This window comes from Lathyrus oleraceus, chromosome 7, assembly GCF_024323335.1.
Source record: "Lathyrus oleraceus cultivar Zhongwan6 chromosome 7, CAAS_Psat_ZW6_1.0, whole genome shotgun sequence".
Classification (NCBI taxonomy): domain Eukaryota; kingdom Viridiplantae; phylum Streptophyta; class Magnoliopsida; order Fabales; family Fabaceae; genus Lathyrus; species Lathyrus oleraceus.
This window is the reverse complement of record NC_066585.1, coordinates 434600874-434614169: the sequence shown is the minus strand read 5'-3', so window position 1 is coordinate 434614169 and position 13296 is coordinate 434600874. Positions and strand designations below refer to the sequence as shown.

The following is a 13296-nucleotide window of genomic DNA, read 5'->3' as shown; positions in this document are numbered from 1 at the left end:
AGCGCGCGCTTGGCCATCAGATTTGCCACTTCAATTAATGAGGGAGATCTGATGGCCCTTGTTTTTTCTAATTTCTTTTTATTTTCTGAATTTTCATTTAATCCTTTTATTTTGTTTAATTCATATTAATTTCATTTTTAATCCAAAAAATATGGGACTTTCACCAAAAATCTTGAAATATTTTTCTCTTCCATATTCTGAATTAAAATTATTTTTTGGATTAATTTTGATATTTTTCATGAATTAAATATTTTTGTACATATTTTTAATTGTTTAAAAATACTTCTGACTTTTCAAACATAATAAAAAAGTTGTCTAAGGTCCTTTGACTTTATTTAACCTATGCTAAATCCCTTGACTATTTTTTTGGTGTTTTGAAGGGATTTTAGGTTTTGACCAAATTAAAATGTATTTTAATTCACTTTTAATTGGATTTTTAATTGATTAAATGCTTAAAAATAATGTTGAGTCATTTTTATGGTCTTGTGATGTTTGACTTTCTGTTTGGACCTTGGTCAAGGTTGATTTGACTTTTGTTGGATCAAAACAATTGAATTTAGGGGATTGATGAAATGTACATTTCATCTCCCAAAATGAATGAATGGTTTTGATTTGATGAAATTCCTCTCATGACCAATTTGTGTTTCTATCTTCCCCTCATTCTTCATCTTCATCCATATTCTTTCCCATTCCCTCATTTGACCAATGAAATCTCTAATGTCTTAAGGCTAATTGGTTCATCAATGACATTGTGTTAGATGAACCAATACAAGTATGACTGAGATAGGTCCTTCCCTCTTGATCTTTTCTTTTAGTGTGTGGTATGTTTTAGGAGTTTGGTTCTCCATACCAAATCTCTACATGCATTAACACCTAATTTTTTATTGCCCGACCTCAGATAGTTGTGACTTCTACATAAGTCCAATTACGATTGCTTAACATAGAGCTAAATTTGACCTTAATGGCATAGCATTCTAGTAAGTGAGATTGTAAGTCTCTCATTCTTCATGGTATTGTGTGGAGACTTGACATTTTTTCCTTTCATGAGAGCTAGTGGCATACTTGTTGAATTATCCAAGTTGGAGCACTTCTCATGGAAGATGTCTTGGTTTAAGGATTCATACTTGTGAAAGAATGGTTGAGTGTTCTCCAAAGAATGACTTAATCAATTAAAAATCACCACTAACACTTGACTAACCTTTGACTAACATTTGACTAATTCTTATTAATATTGCTTTACTTTCAAGTCATTTAATTTATGCACTTTAAATTTCAATCATTTATCATTCATTGTCATTTACACTTCATTTAACTTGTTTATGTTTATGTCATTTTCAATTTGCTCATTTGAGCCATATCTTGTGATTGTATATATTGTTTGTGTGTTTTGGTTTTGTTTGTGGTCTTAGGACCTTAAAATACTTAATAACAACAAAAACCCTAAAAAAACATCTGGTGGACTGTTGATCTTGATCTGAATTCTCAGACTTAGGATTAGGAAACATTCCCTGTGCAAAAAGGATTTGTTCAATGCCAACATTTTGAGACCAAGCTATTGTGAACTGAGCCTTCATCTGATGCAAGCCTTGGATCTTGTTTGAATTCATCTGCTACTGTATCTGTGTACTTATATGTTATTTTGATCTTGTGTCTGATGCTTTGCTCTGAGTTGATCAAGGAATATTTCATCTGATACATAAGAAGACTGATAGCTATAGGATTTACTTGCTTGGATGTGGCTATCTTTATTTGATGCCCTAATCTTCATAATTTCTAGATATTGCTAATTACTCATTGATTATTGTTTGATTCAAAGTCCAGAGAGAAAATGAGTTTTTTATATGACACTCTTGTCTGTTGGATTACATCCCATTGGTTAGATCTTTTCAATTCTTAACTTTTAATTTGTGCTTAGGATATCCTCTTCATCTCCTCCCACTTCTTAAATTTAAAAATCTCTCCCTCCCTTCAAAAACCTTCTTTGCTTGTAATTTCAAACTTAGACTTTGTTTTAATGATTAGAAACTTTGGCCTTATGCCATTGAATTTTCAAACTTCTTTCTTAAATCAAATTTGTAAATAAACTTAATCATATTGACTTAAAATTTTAAAAGACAAAAAGAACTAATAACTCCATTCAAACTTTTGGCCCTTTATGTCTTTCTTATTAAACTTTTGTTAAAAGAAATTCACCAACTAACTTTGAAATTTTTACCACGAACTACGAGATTATGATCCCTCATTTTATATTGGTACGTAGGCACAAGACCGAAGGTATTGTCAAATACAAAAATATAATCAATGAATTATTTTCTCATCCCTACACTCTATTTTTCTCAAACATCTTTTATACCAAAAAACACATACACACATAAAAAGAGCTCTTTAAGAGTACCTAGGACACTTTGGGTGCTAACACATTTCTTCTGTGTAACCAACCCCCTTACCTGTAATCTCTAGCATTTTATTACTCTTAATTTGAAAACTTCTAATATTTGGGCTTTGTTCGTACTTTTCTCTTTTCCTTTGGAAACAATAAAAACGCGGTGGCGACTCTGATTTTATCGACGTTAAACTCACCCATAACTTGATGGTCATGAATTTACCGGTACACAAGGATTTTCTCAACTGGTATCAAGAATCTCGTTTAAGATCCGGTGGGCCTCCTATTATGGTTTCCGCTATCGGACCACCCACCATTTATTTCCACGCTCTAGATGTCCAGTCCTGGGCATGAAGGGGGGTGTTAAGAGTTCCACATCAGACAATATATGGCCTGAACATTTGTTTATAAGTGGGGGCAGTCCTCACTTTACCAATCGGTTTTGTAGGCTTGAGTTAGACCCAACCATACTTCTTAACACATACAAAAATGCAAAAAAAAAAAATACATGTTGACCAAATGTTGACTTTGGTCAACTTTAACCAAAGTCAACCCAAATTCTTTTCCATCCTAAAAGCACTAAATCTCCGATCCTAGTTCTAATCCCATTTTCCAATTCCATCTTGATTTTGATTTGGCCATTTGCACATTATCTTCAATGCCATCATGCCATGAACCTAACTTGAGCAAGTCAACCTAACAAAACAAAGCCATGTTGCAGCATGTTAAACCATGTCACATGAGGTTATACCAAGGTCAGAATTGAGGCAATGCTGATGGACTATACCTGCAGAACCAAGAACAAGTCAGAATACCCCTTGAATCCATGCAAACCATGACCAAAATGTTCATTCAAGCATGACAATTGCAGCCCTGCATCCATCAAACAAATATGAGCCCACAAGCATTAACCATATAGCATAACAAAAACCAAGCAAATGACACAAAAAATCAGTAGCAAACATTCCCCATTTATCATTCTTTATAGTCAAATTGAAAGAGTTTAGCATGGTTAACAAAAAACTGAATTTCCAGCTCACAGAAGTTGAAAGAGTTTCAAAGGAAATGATCCTGCAGTCAAATTATCAAAAGCTGAAGTTGAAGCACCTGCTTGAAATTTGTTGCATATTGAAGGCTTACTTCATAATGGATTTTGTGCTACTGAGAAACATATTCTGAAATGGATAAAGTGCCTGCACAGGCTAAGTTCCTGACAGATCCAATGGCTTAACATTGCAGAAATATCATGTTAAAATACATTTTGCATGAAATCATTTCAGTCTATAACTCACATGAAATTAACTTCAAGTTCATTGTTAAAATTAACCTCAAACTCACCTCAAATTTAAACCAAATTCATTTCAGATTCATTTCATAACAGAATCATTGCATTACTAACTAACTCTAATTGAATGTGAATTTAAGGTGAATTTCAGCTTAATTTCAAGCGCATTTGCTAACTGATTTTGAGCTCTATAAATTAGAGCATTCCTCACTGGATTTCAGGGGATTCAATCACAATATCAGAGATCACAGAATCACACTCTCTTCTCTCTCGTGGTTATCTCTGTCAGCCTCACTTCAAAGCTCGTTTCCCCATTGATGATCAGAGCCTCACCTTGAAGCTCTGAAATAACAAGAGCTAAGCCTTCTCTCGGTTTACAAGCACACAACAACTTCAATGTAACTCTCACAATTATTGAACCAAGAAACAAACAAAAACATACGCACAGCTGAAGATTTCGAGAAGAAGAAGAAGATCAAGCCAAGAAAAGTGAAGATTATGTACCTGTGTGCATCGCATCTCCATTGCGGTTAGTATTCTCCCTCCGATTCGGTTTTTGTTCCTTTTCAATTATGCATGCAAAATTCGATTCAATCACGACTTAGCTTCGATTCTGTTCGTCCTGATTCCACGCGCACGAAGATGATTGGAGTATGAACGATGAATGCAAGATTCGACTTCGGTAAGGGGATTGATATTGAGGTCATGTTTTCTGCGTCACTTTTGTTGCTTTACGAACGATGTTCTTGATCTGACCTTGACTTCGGTGTGGAATCGTCAATTTTGATTTGGTGAGGATGAACGCTGAACTCGAATTTGGGGAGGAATTCGGTGATGGAGCTTAAGCATAGATTTGCATAGGGATTTTATGTTGAAACAATAAGTGAGAGACGCTGGGAATCAATGTTGAAGCGAAGAGAGCCATAGGGTGAATGTATACTTTATATCCTTACAGTCAACCCCATACCCCTGCATTTAAATTTTTTTGACCAAAATACCCTCATATAAATAGGGTATATTTTCTATTTCAAATTTTTTTTTACCATTTTCGTTGGAGAGATCCGGAGAAGAAAAATATTTGACTTTTTTGCATTGTAAACCGGAACACTCAGAATAAGTCTTCCGGTTCATTAAATGTATACCGGAACACTTCTCTAAAGAGTTCCGGTTTGTTCCATTTTAGGGGCACTGAACCGGAAGTCTTTTAGAAAGTCTTCCGATTTGGAATGTTGTATACCGGAACACTTTCTTAAAGACTTTCGGTTTGGATGATGTATACCGGAACTCTTTAAGAAAGTGTTCCGGAAGACATTTTTTTTTACTAACCGGAACTCTTCTTTGAAGTGTTCCGGTACGTTTTTTTTTGTTTTTTTATATTTTTTATATTTTAAATTTTAATTATTTTTTTAAACATTTTTTTTTGCAGTGGTTCGAAGACGAGGTGCAGATGGTAGGATTCCAGTCCTCACGTTAGACCGGGGTGCATCTTCATCTGCAGCGGAGCCGGCTGGATATCCAGGAGGGCCGTACGATACGTCTCTTTTGGTGAAGTACGAGCATCATGTTGCTCGACATTTATGGTTCGGTGAGGTAAGTAAACGAGTTATATTTGAAAATGAATAATAGTTGAATATAACATATTTTGTTTTCTAATATGTGTTTTAATTTTTTTTTAGGAAAGAGGTCCAAAGAAAGAGTTGGAGGTTGCTGGACATGGACTGAAGTTGACTTCTAGGGTTCCATTGGCTCTTCCACCACAGATGGAGAGTTGGGTATCTAGATCCGGTTTATCTTCACTGCAGAGAACCAGTTTGAACAAGATAGACACAAATCTTGTCTCTGCATTTGTGGAAAGATGACATCTAAAGACATCTTCATTTCATATGCCGTTTGGTGAAATGAGCATTACTTTAGATGATGTCGCATGTATACTTCACTTGCCCATCAGGAGTATCTTCTGGAGTCCTCAAGATGTGACTGAAGAGGTAGCTGTTGAACTTGCTGTTGACTACCTAGGAGTGTCACGGGGTCAGGCACAGTCACATGTTCGTAGCTGCAGGGGGTCGTATTACAAGTTGGAGTGGTTATACGATTTATTCGTACATCATAGAGCTGCTTCCAGCTGGGCATATGCGACTAGAGCATATCTATTGATGTTGGTGGGTTCCACCATATTTGCTGATAAGACCTTTACACTTGTAGAGGCACGATACCTCCTCCTGTTTATGGCCTTTGTGAAGATTGAGATTGCCTTTGTGAAGATTGAGATGCCTTATCACAATACTCATGATACGAAGGGTCCCTATAAACATCATAATCTGCTGGTTTTTTCCCTTTCTTCTTCACTCCTCCTTTGGTTTTTATTTTCTCAGGTGGTGGACACAATGTTGTCATTGTTGGGTATGCTAGTTCACATACCCTACTCTTTAATGCCCTTTTCCCAATAACATCTAATGACCTAAATCGTCTCCACAACTCATCCATTGCAGAAGTCATATCAACCTCTGATCCATCATCTTCACCTACCTCTAACTCAACTTCCATAGTTAGTTTCCTCCAATGAACATGAACAACATCAATGGGTATCGGTATACCACCTAGTCTGTATCTTCCTAACTCACAAGCACAAGGTAACCCATAAGATGTTCTAAGAGTACGACCACATATTTGTCTGTTAGTTCCAACATAATCAACTCTCAATAACTCTTCAGCAATACGTCTCAAAGCAGCTCGAGATACGGAACCACGCAAATAACCATAAAAGGGACTTACGTGCGCGTGCTCAACTTCGTAAAAACTCTTTTGAAAAGAAGCTCTAATGTTTCCCAGTTGTAACCTCAAGTTGTTATTCATTTCTTCCCAACATTTGACCATGTCACCTATACTGTTTCCTAACATCTGCTTTAACTTCCAATGAGCAGATTCAACCCTTAAAATATTGAAAATAACACATAAAAAATACATAGAAATAATATCAGATATAAAAATAACACATACAAAATTATAAGACGTACCGATTAGTCGTTGTGTTACTCAAATGTAGCACTCGATTAATCCATACTCCAACAAATCTATGCCTATGTGGAGTCAACCATGTGTCTTTCACATAATTAATAAATCCACTATAATCAACACATGCTTGCTCAAGTTGATGCAACCGCTGACCATACTCAACCTCATCACTAGCCCAGACAACTTCCATCCATAATGTGTCTATCGTCTTTTGCAGGTCATTCACCACATGTTGTTGGCATTTGGCACCAACGTTTTTGTTAATGTGAAATCTACATAGCAAATTAATCGAGCTGGGAAACACAACTTCAATTGCTTTCATCAAAGCAAGATCTCTATCTGTCAAAATCACTTGTGGACACGTGTCTTTCTTCACTAACAACTCTTTTAATTTCTCCAATACCCAGCAAAAATTCTCTGTTTGCTCAGACTCCATATACGCAAATCCAACAGCAAAAGTCAACTCGGTCGATGTCATGCCAACAATTTCAAACAAAGGTTGTCTATATTTGTTTGTCTTATATGTGTTATTCATAACTAACACAATCGGAAATATATTCAACAACTTAACTGAATCAGGATGTGCCCAAAATATCTCTCTCACCACTTCCGAGTCATCCTTTTTTCTACTCCAATACACATATCCCGCATCCTCAATAAGCTTAAACAAATGTTGTATCTCACTCCTAGGACCTCTTATCTCTTTTTGTATCACACTCTTATGCTTGTATACTTGCGTAATCCGAGTGACATTCTCAGGATAATTGTCTTGCAAGGAAAGCAATATGTGTCTAGGTGCTACATGTCTCTTTGCCAAATCAGCGACATGTTGCTTCTCATCTGTGGTCAACCTACCAATAAACGAATGACCTTCTAATCTATCAGGTAAACCATGATTATGTAACCCACATTTTACATCAATCTTCCAACCAGATCCATCTTTCGCCGGAGTCGACCTGATTTTAAATGGACATCCACATTTCTTCGACGCACTTTGGGTACCACTATCACTAATCTCGTGTTTCCCACCTTTATCACAACCAAATATTATTTTGTTACTTCTCCCTCTCTTCCCCATTTCAGTATCTGAACGACTGATAATAACAGTTACTTTATTGTTGATTCCAACCTCTTTAATCCATCTGATAACCTCTTCTCGTGTACCAAATCTTTCCTACGCATCAGTAGTATCTACACATATTTGGGGAAGATTTTCCATTCCTGCAAAATAAAAAAAAATTTAAAAAATTAAAAAAAAAAAAAAAAAAAGCGAACCGGAAGACTTCTTGAAAGACTTCCGAAACATATATAAAAAGCGAACCGGAAGACTTCTTAAATTTTCAACTGAATGGTAAAAATGAAATGGTAAATTGGTTAAAACCAATTAAGGGTAGAATGGGAATTTTTAAAATTTTGTAGGGGTATGGGGCTAACTGTAGGGGTACAAGGTAAAATTTTCTGTGTTGCTATAGGGTATGTGATTTGCTAAATTGACGTTGTTGATATTGGACCCGGCTTCTGCTTGGGACGCCTTGGTCGTTTGGATCTAAGGCCCAAAACGGGCTTGCTCACGCCACACCACCATTCAGCTGGGCCTGCACCCCTGATTTGCTTCCTTGGTTAATTTATTTAATTAAGGTCACTAGAGTTTTAGTTCATTAGAATTTTAGGTGGATTATATGTTTAAGAGTTTAATTAGGGTGAGAATTAGGTTTTAAAACCTATTAGGATTTTTAGACTTGTGATTAGTTCATTAGAATTAATCATAGAATCAATTAGTTCAATTAGTTCAATTAGTTCAATTAGGTAATTAGTCTAATTATAGTCTAATTAGGATATTAGATTAATTAGGGTTTATAATCTTGATTAGGCTAACTAGATTTCTTGATTAAAGTTTCTTCACAATTAGAAATTTAGGTTAGAACTTAGAATGTTATGAACTAATTAGAAATCTGAGAATTTTAATTAGGTAGAATTTTAATTGTTTTTAATTGACCTTTTTATCAAACTAATTTTTGTTAGACTTTGATTTGATTTTATGATTTAGTTGCCTTTTAACCAATGACATGTTCCTTTATATTAGGGCTTGATTTAGATTCATTGTTCTTTTTAATCATTGTTCTTTCATGTGATATTTGATAGATGATTAATTTGATCTTAGTATTGGCATGATCCCTTAGCTTAGGGTTTTCACATATCATTTGACCTTTAGGCTAGGTTGTACATAATTAACCATCAATTTAATCCCTTCGATTTAAGTTTATCAAAAGAAACTTTGATTAACTAAATCCTTTGATTTGTGTATAATCCCACAGTCTATTCAAGTGATCAAAAGCTCCTTGATCACTTGATATGACTAGTTCCTGTAATGATGTGGATCCCAAGGCCTCAAGTTCAGACTTTCATGCAAGGCATCCTAGACAAATCAAGCAGTGGATTATACAAGGCACGGTAAAGGTGTTTCTTCAAGAGTTTATCAATCATGATTCAAGTTGTATGCCATGAGCTTTAAGTAACAAAGAACGATGAGAGTGGAGAATTCATATCCTTGTCTAGGGTATCCTTGGGCACAGGACGAATGAGTCAGTTGCTCAAGGTATTCGCCTTTGTTCATAGACTTTAATGCACTTCGAATCGAATGATTGATAAGATCGTCATCATCACAAGGAGCATCAAGGATTATTCTTCAACAACTCGAAAGTTATGATGAGAATCACATGCTACGAGCCTTAAGTAACAAAGAATGATGATAGTGGATAATTCATATCCTTGTCTAGGATATCCTTGGTTACGGGACGAATGACCCAGTTGCTTAAGGTATTTGCCTTTGTTCATAGACTTTAGTGTGGTTCATATCAAATGATTGCCAAGTATTCTTCATCTTCCATTATCATATATAGTTTCTCTTGCCTCGTCAATCTCTTGTTGTCTTTGTTCCATTCATAGTGGGACGAACTACGAAAGCTCTGACTTTCTCATTGCACAGTGAGAATACGTAGGCATGAGGGTTTAGATTCTTCGTGAGCTATCTTATTTATTAACTCTTCATCACTCAAATGTCTCATTTTCTCCGTTCATAGTGGGCTAAACTACGAAAGCTCTGACTTTCTCATTGCACGGTGAGAATACGTAGGCACGAGGATTCAGATTCTCCGTGAGCTACCTTATTTATTTTCCATTCATCAATCAATACCATCCTTTTAAAACCAAATACTTTATCCCTTTGAATTCCATAATCAATGCCTTCCTTTGAACAAGAGATGTTTTCTTTGGAATCAAACACTTAATACTCTTTGTTTTATGGTCATGACAATACAATGGGTATGCCTTTATCCCTCCACTCTTAGTCTGTACCTCCTTTACTCTTTGATTCAAAGTTTATTCCTGCATGGATCCAATATACCATTCTTCTTTGGTTTCAAATCATTTGTTCCCTATAGTGATATATCATTCCTTGTACCAACCATCATTCTCCTTTGGGTCCCATACCTATCCTTTTGGGACATTTATCCATCTCGTGAACCAAGAGATGCGTGCCTTGATGCCAAACACTTAATTACTCATTTTTAGGTAGGACAATACAGTGGGTATACCTATGTCCCTCCATTATTAGTTTATACCTCTTTACTATTTGGTTCAAAGTATTTTCCTTTATCATTTCCCATGTCACCATGTTCTTTTGGTACATGTTACACTGTTCATCACTGCAATCATGCCCTCGAAGTTGTGTTTGTATGGTTAGTCCTAGTTGCGTAGGCAAACACGTCTTTGTTTCTTCCCCTAATTTTTGTAGCCCACGAACTACAATGCTCTAACTTTCTCATTGCACAATGAGAATACGTAGGCACGAGGATGCAAATCCTTGGCGAGCACGTTCCTATTTATTCCCTTCTTTCTTCTGCCTTAGGGCACCATCCATATCTTTCATGATCTATATCATCGACCTTCAATCATTGAACCATTCACCCCAGTGACATACTGTCTTTCTTTAGAACCAAATACCATTTTACTTTGGAATCCCATATACACCCTTTTAGGACACTTGTCCACCTTTATGCCAAGAAATGTTTGCTTTGGAACCAAACACTTAATTCCTTATTTTCGGTCATAACAATACAGTGGTTATGCCTTTGTCCCTCCATACCTTAGTCTATACCACATTTACTCGTGGGTTTCAAATACCATTTCCTATATGGATTCCAATATACCCTTACCTTTGGTTCCAAACCATACCTTTATGTCACTTTCACCAAATCCTTCATTTCTTTGACTTTAGTTACTTTTGTCTATCACTCAATTCATCTTCATGATACATTCATAATATTCTATCTTCATTCTCTCCATGTGATATACTATTATCTTTGAGCCAAATATATTATCTCTTTGAGGTCCATCTTGTGTCTGCTTGTGAACCAAGTGATGTTTGCCTTGATGTCAAACACTTAATTCCTTGTTTTTTGTCATGACAATACAATGGGTATGCCTATGTCCCTCCACATATTAGTTTATACCACTTTTACTATTGGGTTCAGATCTCATCTCCTTTTGGAGTCAAACAATAGAATCCTTTGGTTTAGACCATACCTTTATCACAACTTCTTTTCACCTCCCACCACTAGTTCTGTAAACTACGGAGCTCTGAATTCCTTATTGCACTATAAGGATACCGAGGCATGATGACCTTAATCCTCTCCGAGCATATTATCTATTATTTTTTTTCCTTATTCTTTCGTGAGTAACCTTAGATATAACACTCATTCAAGCAAAGAACAATCAAAATGGTTCTCATTGAGTACAATAGATGTAAGGGGTGTTAATACCTTCCCCTTGCATAACCGACTTCCTTACCCAGATTTCTCTTTCCCTGGGTTTTATCAATGTTTTCCCTTTCCTTCGGGAATAAATAAAGTTTGATGGTGACTCTGTTGTATGTTCGAGTGTGCGATGAGTTCGGGTATATTTCCGCTAGCTTCACCTCCAACTCACTATTAATACTTTAAATAAAATATCTAAATCTATCTTTCCATATTTCAAATCCAGTACCATTAAACAATGGGTGTGTGTTTAAGAAAGATCTCTTGTTTAAAAATATGTTGGAATTCATCTTCCTCCTAAGACGATTAGTCATTGAACAAGAGTTAGGCTCTGATGCCACTTGTTGGACATGTGACTCCACACATAAGAGGGAAAGTGAATTGCGTGTTTCAGAAAAAAAAGTTAGTTTAAAAAAGCATTTATGGTCATTTTCAGAGTTTAAAAATATTTTTAAAACGTTTTAGTAATTAGCATCGAAAATTAAAAGTGTGGAAAATAAAATTGAAGGGAAAGAGAAATAACATCATGAATTGTAGAGGTTCAATTGAAGTGCATTGATCTAATCCTCTCCCCAAGATTTGATATTAAGAGTATCTAGTAAATCTTAAGAGCTTTTAGTATGTTGAACTCTCGAACCCCTTTCTACATGGAAAAAAATCAAGTTTCAAGCTAACTTCCAACCAAATAACAAACATCAGAGATAAACGATTAGTCTTCCTTCCAAGCAACGGATTAAAGCGGTTAGTTTTCTTTATCAACTAAGGATTGAAGTTGTTAGTCTCCTTTCCACGATGAACAAAGATTTTCCATGGACTTATCTCGAACCAAGGCGAGCTTTTGAATTTGGATGAACTCATGAACCAAACTAGGGTTTTGACCAGGCTGACCACGAACCAATGAGATTTTAAATCGGGCTTATCTTGAATCAAAACAAGCTTTTGACTGGGATGATCTTAAGAAATGAACATGGGTTTTTACCAGTATAACCACAAACCAAATTGAGACTTTGATCGGATTGATCTCGAACCAAAGATTTTTTTTTACCGGGATGAGCTTACGAACCAAAGCGGCAACTTAGAACCTAAATCCCCAAACCAAAGCTTTTAAAGGGTTTAGCTTCGAACCTAAACAAACAACCCCTAATGGATAAATTACTCAACCAAGATATAAAATATTCCTTGGTGAATTTACAATAATGCTCTTCTAGAATACAAAAAATTCCTAACCAAACAAAAGAACTTTCTCGAAGTGCTACGGCTAATATTATATGAGAGAAAGTTTATAAGAGAGAGAGAGAGAGAAAGAGAAAGAGAGAGAGAGAGAGAGAGAGAGAGAGAGTGATCATAATTCTGGATGTGAAATTGTGAAATGAATTACCTTTATTTATAGGAAAGAGGTTTTCGCAAAAAATAAAAATATCTTGGGCCAAATTTAAAATGCCAACCGATTAGCATCTTGCTCCAATCGATTGGAAGACCTTAAAATAAACGTTTAAAATGTTTGAAAAGGAAAGAAAAGATATGTAGTAGTTACCCATATTTAAGGCGTTGTCACAAACGTTTAAGGATCATTTTTGCACTAACCCAATCGATTGGGTATAAGTGTCAATCGATTGGCTAGTATAAAATTTTGTCTAAAACTTTATGACAACTCCCGATTCAACTGGAATGACTCCAAAACATTTTTTAGAAATATTTTCTTAAGAAAAATAAGCTTTAAAACTAGTTTTTGTGTGTGAGTGATTTAGCCATATAAATTTATGAGAAAGTCATTATATTTTTACAACACACTGTTCACTCAC

The 13296-nt window shown here is 35.6% G+C and overlaps 1 long non-coding RNA gene across 1 annotated transcript; it reads right to left on the bottom strand.

Annotated features, from left to right (window-relative positions):
- Positions 1 to 2277: 2277 nt before the first annotated feature.
- LOC127106323 (uncharacterized) lies at positions 2278 to 4614 on the bottom strand. The gene is made up of 3 exons (XR_007795332.1): positions 4173 to 4614; positions 3171 to 3256; positions 2278 to 3079 (listed from the first exon to the last, which is right to left on the bottom strand). It is a non-coding gene; the product is annotated as an uncharacterized LOC127106323 (long non-coding RNA).
- Between the last annotated feature and the right edge of the window lie 8682 nt (positions 4615 to 13296).